This window comes from Pteropus vampyrus, unplaced genomic scaffold, assembly GCF_000151845.1.
Source record: "Pteropus vampyrus isolate Shadow unplaced genomic scaffold, Pvam_2.0 Scaffold32, whole genome shotgun sequence".
NCBI lineage: Eukaryota > Metazoa > Chordata > Mammalia > Chiroptera > Pteropodidae > Pteropus > Pteropus vampyrus.
In genome coordinates, this window is record NW_011888813.1 from 7,640,358 (window position 1) to 7,646,868 (window position 6,511).

The 6,511-nt window shown below is 34.5% G+C and overlaps 1 pseudogene; it reads left to right on the forward strand.

The window, feature by feature from the left end:
- The first annotated feature begins 6,135 nt into the window (after positions 1-6,135).
- On the forward strand, positions 6,136-6,254 carry LOC111737934 (annotated as a pseudogene).
- The last annotated feature ends 257 nt before the right edge of the window (positions 6,255-6,511 follow it).

Consider the following 6,511-nt stretch of genomic DNA (forward strand, 5'->3'; position numbering starts at 1 on the left):
ATGTATATGAAGCCACGTGTACCATTCAAAATATTTTACGTATCTGTAATGTGAAATGACATTTTGAACGATATAGCTGGTCATTTGAATGGGAATCAGTTAAAGAAAGACACAACGATCTTCTGTTGAGAATATACGGAGTCATTATTTCATTAATCTAACTTTATTCTGTTCTTCCAGAATTTTGGTTTGTGTATGTGTACATACACACACACACACCCATACACATTTTTTTAATGTATGTGTGTTTTTGTTTGTCTTCGCCTTTTTTTTTTTTTAACACCTACAGTACCTGGTATTCCTAGTTGGTCTCCATTTTTGCTCTTTTTTAAATGGCAGGTAGTGTTCTCTGCAATAAACATCCCTGCTTGAAGTCAGAGGAAGAAGTATCCAAACCTTCAAATTGTCTTCAGTCATATTAAAGTTGAGAAATAAACAGATATGCTTGTCAGTAACAGCTATCACAAAGGACCACTTTTTTGAGAACCAACAAATACAGAAAAAATTAATAGAATGTGAATTAGTGAACTTATTTTTTTAATAATCTCAAAAATAAGCTTGTATTCATAGCCAGCACTGATAAAAATAACTTAATTACTGGGATTTGAGGCATTGTTACAGATATTCCAGAATTTTTTTTTTTTTTTTTTTCTGTAGGCTAGGCTTTCTTTTTCACTAATGTTGATGAAAATAGATTGTATCTGAGTTCTAACTCCCAACCTACCTTGGAGCCATGAAAGGTAACTTCATTTTTCTGGCGGTCCCTTTGCACCCCAGGATAGTGCAAATCCTCAAAGGCCTCACATAGTGGGAAGGCACCTGGGAGTTCCCTTCAGCCCTTAATTGTCTTTCTGAGTCAGTTACCATGGAGACCCTACTGTCCCACCGTTCCCTCAGGCCCACTAGCTTTACTGCTTCTGTGTCTCACATGGATCCTACAAATCATTGACAAGCCTGGATCTAAGCAAATGTCCCTACTTGCTCGCAGGTCAAAGGCAGAGAGAGTGAGTGGGATAAAGACTAACACAGACATTTCTTGATTAGGACAATTTATCCTTCTCTTCAAAAATTTTCTACTTCTTAAATTCTCACAGGACATTCAGCATAACATCCTCAAGGTCTTGAAGTTTTGAGTAAAACAGATTCCTTAAAGAGAATTGTTTGTGAAAAACTTCTGCCTTTGAATTGTTACAGACCTTTCCTGGGGAAAAAGAAAGCATAAAAACCTGCTTCCTGCTCAAATGAAAAGCAAAACAGGAAAATTAGGAGAAAAACAATAATACATGCAAACATCTTTAAAATGTTACTGCTACAGATTTAATTATATTTGGAGTTTATATCACCTAAAAAGTAAAAAGAACAAAAGCACTAATAAATGAATAAAGTAAAGATGAAGTAAAGGTTTTAGGATTTCATCAGAAATAGCGGAAAAAAGTAAGGATAGTTATTCTTTCTAAAAAGGAAAATGTTTATAGTCATCTTATTCTCTGTTACTCTGGAGGGAAGAAACAAAGAGAGACATGTTTCAATTTATCATGAAAAAGAACCATCACAGTTTGATGAATATGGAGTTAGAAAAACATGAATTTGTCCCCAGTTTCTCAACTTTGGGGGAAGTCAGATAGTATATGAGTATTAATTTCTTCAGTCTCCCTCTCTCTTTCTCTCTCTTTTCTCATATTTGCTTATATAGTACCTTCTATGTTTCAGGATTCAAAGCACAGTATTCAGTGTTTTTTGAGTCAATGCACAGAAAAATCTAAATGTTGTACTTCCATGACACTTACTGTTTAGCGACAGAGAAAGAAATTAGCCAAATAGTAGTTTAACTCAATGTAGAATGATAACAGTAATGAAAACTATAATGAAAAATACGTGAAGTTGTGATAGAAAACTATGATGTATTCTGAGAGTGCAGTTAAAGGTGGATCTGAAGCGATCTGACAGTGCGTGTGGTGTCAGGTGAAATGGGTAAAGTCCATGAGCTGGAAGGATTTCTATACACTCATGAAACTAAGAGAAGGTCAGTGAAGACAGAAGACAAGAGAGATAGGAGAGAGAGACTGGAAAAAGAAGACAGGACTGAAACCTTTAATTAACGTGAAGGATTTAAAATGTGACAATTTATCTTAAGACTAATAATAAAGCAATGTAGTTTTATTTGAGGCTATCAGATGGAAGACTAATAAGATTTGTAAAGTGTCTATGAGGAGTCTTATGGAGTATTTTCAGCATTGAAATAACATTTGAAAGTGATCCAGCTGCTAGCTGTGTGTAACAAACTTTCTAGAATATAAGCCATCGCATTCTGGGATAAATAATTCCCATACGTGTACACATTGAAGCAGAAACTATATGACCATCCATTTGGAATGTCCTTGGAATTAGTTTTGCCTTGGAAGAGAGTTTGAAATTCTAGGGACATGTTTTGCTTTAAACTCCATGATTTTCCTCAGGGGAGAGTCATGCCTGGAATGAGCCTGGCAAAGGAAATGTGTCTTTGTGGTTTACAGTGATTCAAGGAGTCTTAATGGTTCCATCTCTCTTCATCTGATGTAGTTGTTTGGAAGAAATACATACTTTTATATTAGTGGAGAAAAACTAGTGGGTAGAAACAGTTTTATGGGGCCTCCTGAGGCTTTATGCATTGAAGGTCTAGAATTGTTTTATCTAAGCATATAGTTCTTCAAAATGGTGGATTATTACCTATTTATTTCTCATCTGCTTTTATATAATGATGGGAAAAGAGGGGAGAGAATGAAGGCAGAAACTCTGATAGAGCTTTGCAATCCCTATAATAACCTAAATTGAGATCTCATACATAAATGATGTAGCAAAAATAGTTTTCTTGCCCTTTAAATTTAGGTTAGATATGAAGAGAATATGTTAATACAAGACAGGTTTATGCGAGTCACATATCATTTTGTTTTGGCAGATGTCATCGGTGTCTGTTCAGACTTTCTGGGATCTATTGGTTAGATGCAGTTCCATTCCCTAGAAAATATAATGGCTTTGGTTAATGGCTTATTGACAGATATCTACAACCTTCTCCAAAGGATTTCCTTTGGGTTATTGAAGGCATCTCACCTGGAGCAAAAAAACTTTCCCTCTGCCTCAAAACAGAACAAACTCTATCATAAGTTTCATGTTCTGAAACTCTCTGCAAGATCAGACTCAAGGCCAGCTTCAACTGAAAGCACAGTCTTTGAGTTGGCTTCTGGGGATCCTCACTTAAGACCCATGGATATATTACTTTGTAATCGCTGAGAATTCTTTTCTTATATGAAGAACAAAATATTTTTAGAAAGTATTGTGAGAACTTAGGTAAATGGCATTTCCTATGAAATGTACTCTATAAAAAACTATACTGTACATAGATTCCAAATATCAAGATTTTTTAATAATAATCTCTAAAAACAAATGGCTACCTTTTCTCTGTCGATTGCTTCCTTTCCTATGCAGAAGCTTCTTAGTTTGATATAGTCCAGCTTGTCAGATTTTACTTTCGTTGCTTGTGCTTATAGTGTCATATCCAACAAACGATTGCTTAGATCAATGTCATGAAGATTTTTCTCTATGTTTTCTTCTAGGAGTTTCGCAGATTCGGGATTTATATTTAAATTTTTGATCCATTTTAAGTTGATTTTTTATGTATGATATAAGACTTCGATTTCATTCTTTTACATGTAGATATCCCATTTCCCAGCACCATAATATAAATATTACTTAAAAAATCAAGAGAAGGACAGTCTATTGCATTTACTCATAGTTTTGCTTAACATATTCTTCTTTCCTTCTTGGTATTTGAGATTCTTTTTTTTTTTTTTTAGCACTTCCTTTCTGTTTAGAGAACTTGCATCAGCCATTCTTTATAGGTACATCTTCTTGTGACAAATCTCTTATGTATTTTTCTTCTAAGGATATGATTTCCTTTTCATCTCTGCAGAATACTTTCTTGGAATATAGGACTGAGGGTTGATAGATTTTTTCAGCACTTGAAAACGTTGTGCCATTTTTCCCTGGCCTTCACAGTTTCTGATAAGAAATCCATTGTTATTACGAATTGATTTTTCCCCTATAGGTAAAATGTTTTTCTCTCTCACCGCCTTCAAGATTTTTTCTTTACTTATTACAAGTTTGACTATAATATGTTTTAATGTGTATTGTTGCTCGTTTATCCTGTTTGTAGTTTGTTTAGCTTCTTAAATTTGTAAGTTTATGCCTTTTGCCAGGTTCGGAATTTATTATTATTATTTTTTTCTTCTGACTCTCTGATGACAGAAATATTAGAATTTTTTGTTGTTGTCATTATAGTCCTACAGGTATCCGAGGCTCTGTTCATTTTTTTCTCTCTGTTTTTCAGATTGAGTAATTTCTCTTGTTTCATCTTCAAGTTCACAGATTTTTCTGTCTTTTCGATGCTGCTGTTCAGCTGTTTGTTCAAGCATTTTTCTTTCTAATTTATCTCAGTTGTATTTTTTACTTCTAATATTTCTATTTGGTACTTTTTACATCTTCTATTTCTTTATTGAGTCTTATTTTTTTCATTCATTTCAAGTGTTTGTAGTTTCTCATTGATACATTTGTATGATGGCTGATTATAAAAATCTTTGTGAGATAATTCAGATATGCTTGTTACCTCAGTGTTGGCATATATATTTTTTTGTTTTGGTTTAAAATCTTTCTGGTTCTTAGTATGATAATGGATTGTTTTTATGAAAACATAGACTATTTGGATATCATATTATGAGACTCTTCTGATACTACATCTTCTGTTTTAACTGGACTCTTCTGATACTGCTCTGGCATAATAAGACAGGGGCACCACTTTGGTACTGCCAGGTGTGGGGAGAAGTCTGGGTTTCCCACTTGGCCTCCATTGACCTCTAAGGTGAGCAGCTCCTTGTTATTGTTGGTTGTGGTGGAAGTTATGGCTTCACATTAGGCCTACACTGATACCTCTCTGCTGGGATGACTAGCAATATCTTTCTACTGCTCCTCATGTGGTCTACTTGACAGCACTGTGAGATGAGATGTTTGGTGTTGGAACTACTAGGCATTAGTGAAATTCCTGGCTCTCTACTTGGCCTCAGTGGTGGTGATGGGGATCTCGTTACAGTCTCCATGGCAGAAGTCCAGGCTCCTAACTCAGACTCAGCTTTTGCTGGCATGGGTAAAAGTGGAGCCACAGTTTGTTGTTGTTGTTGTTTTTCCCCATAGTATTTTAATAGAGTGGCTATTACCTGAAAGTTTTATGCTTTGTTATGTTGTCCCTTTTCTGGTCCTTTGTCCAGAGAGAGAAAGTTTTGAAAAGATATATATTTTTTTTATCTGCACTCAATGGCATTTCCAGATTTACACTTTCATCTACTTTAAGTCTAAAATCTGTAAGACATAAGGAACCCAGGGAAGTTACCAGCATGCCATTTTTGGGCTCCCAAGGTTTACAGCTATTTTGGCTTCTTCTATCTATACTTCAGCCTTTTTATTCTGTTTTATATGCAGCACCCAGGAGTTTTAGTTGTCATTGTAGGGAGAATTGGAAAATATGTCTTTCCCATCTTTATGGAATCTGAAATGATGATGCCTGACTTTTAATAGAAATAATGGGAAAGAAAAGGAAATGACATCTTTAAAATAATAAAAGAAAGGCAATATCAAGCTATACATCTGTATTCAATGAACATATCCTTAAACATGCAGGTGAAATGGAGATGCTTACAGAAAGAGATAAAAAATGGTAAAATGGTAAGTATGTGAGAGAATATACAATGCTTTTTTGATAGCTACAAACTGTGACTTCTCTATTCTATCATTAAAAGTCTGTCACTAAGTCCACCTTACACTCTCATATTCAAGAGAAGAATATCAAAGAATTTGTTGCCTATTTTTAAGCCACCACTTATAATGTTGATCTAAGAAGCCAGACACAAAAGGGCACGTATGATATAAATCCACATATATCATGTTTTTAAAGCAAAATAATTTCTACTAGCTGTCAGAATAGTGATTCCTATTGAGGGGTTGGTAGTTACTAGATGATAATGAAAAGGAGTGCTGGTAACACTCTGCTTCTTCATTCATAAGTGGGTGCCGGTAGGAGAAATGTTAAACTTATATTTAAAAATTATTTGAGTCTACGGCCATGCCACTCTGAACAAGCGTGATCCTGTCTGATCTCGGAAGCTAAGCAGGGTCGGGCCTAGTTAGTACTTGAATGGGAGACCAACTAAGAAGACTAGGTGCTGTAGGCGTAAAAAATAAAAAATAAAAAATAAGGGATTGTAAACTGACAAGGTCCTTGCAATCTGTGAGGTCAAACAAGGGTTGCCTCACCTAAAAAAAATTAAAAAATAAAAATAAAAATTATTCAAGCTGTATATCTTTTATTTAAACACCAATAAATATTATTAGTTCTAAAATATAAAAAGGGCAAAAAAAAAAAAAAAACCTTGAACAGAATATTATTAAAAGAAGCTGTCCAATAAGAAAATAAATATATATGAAGGTG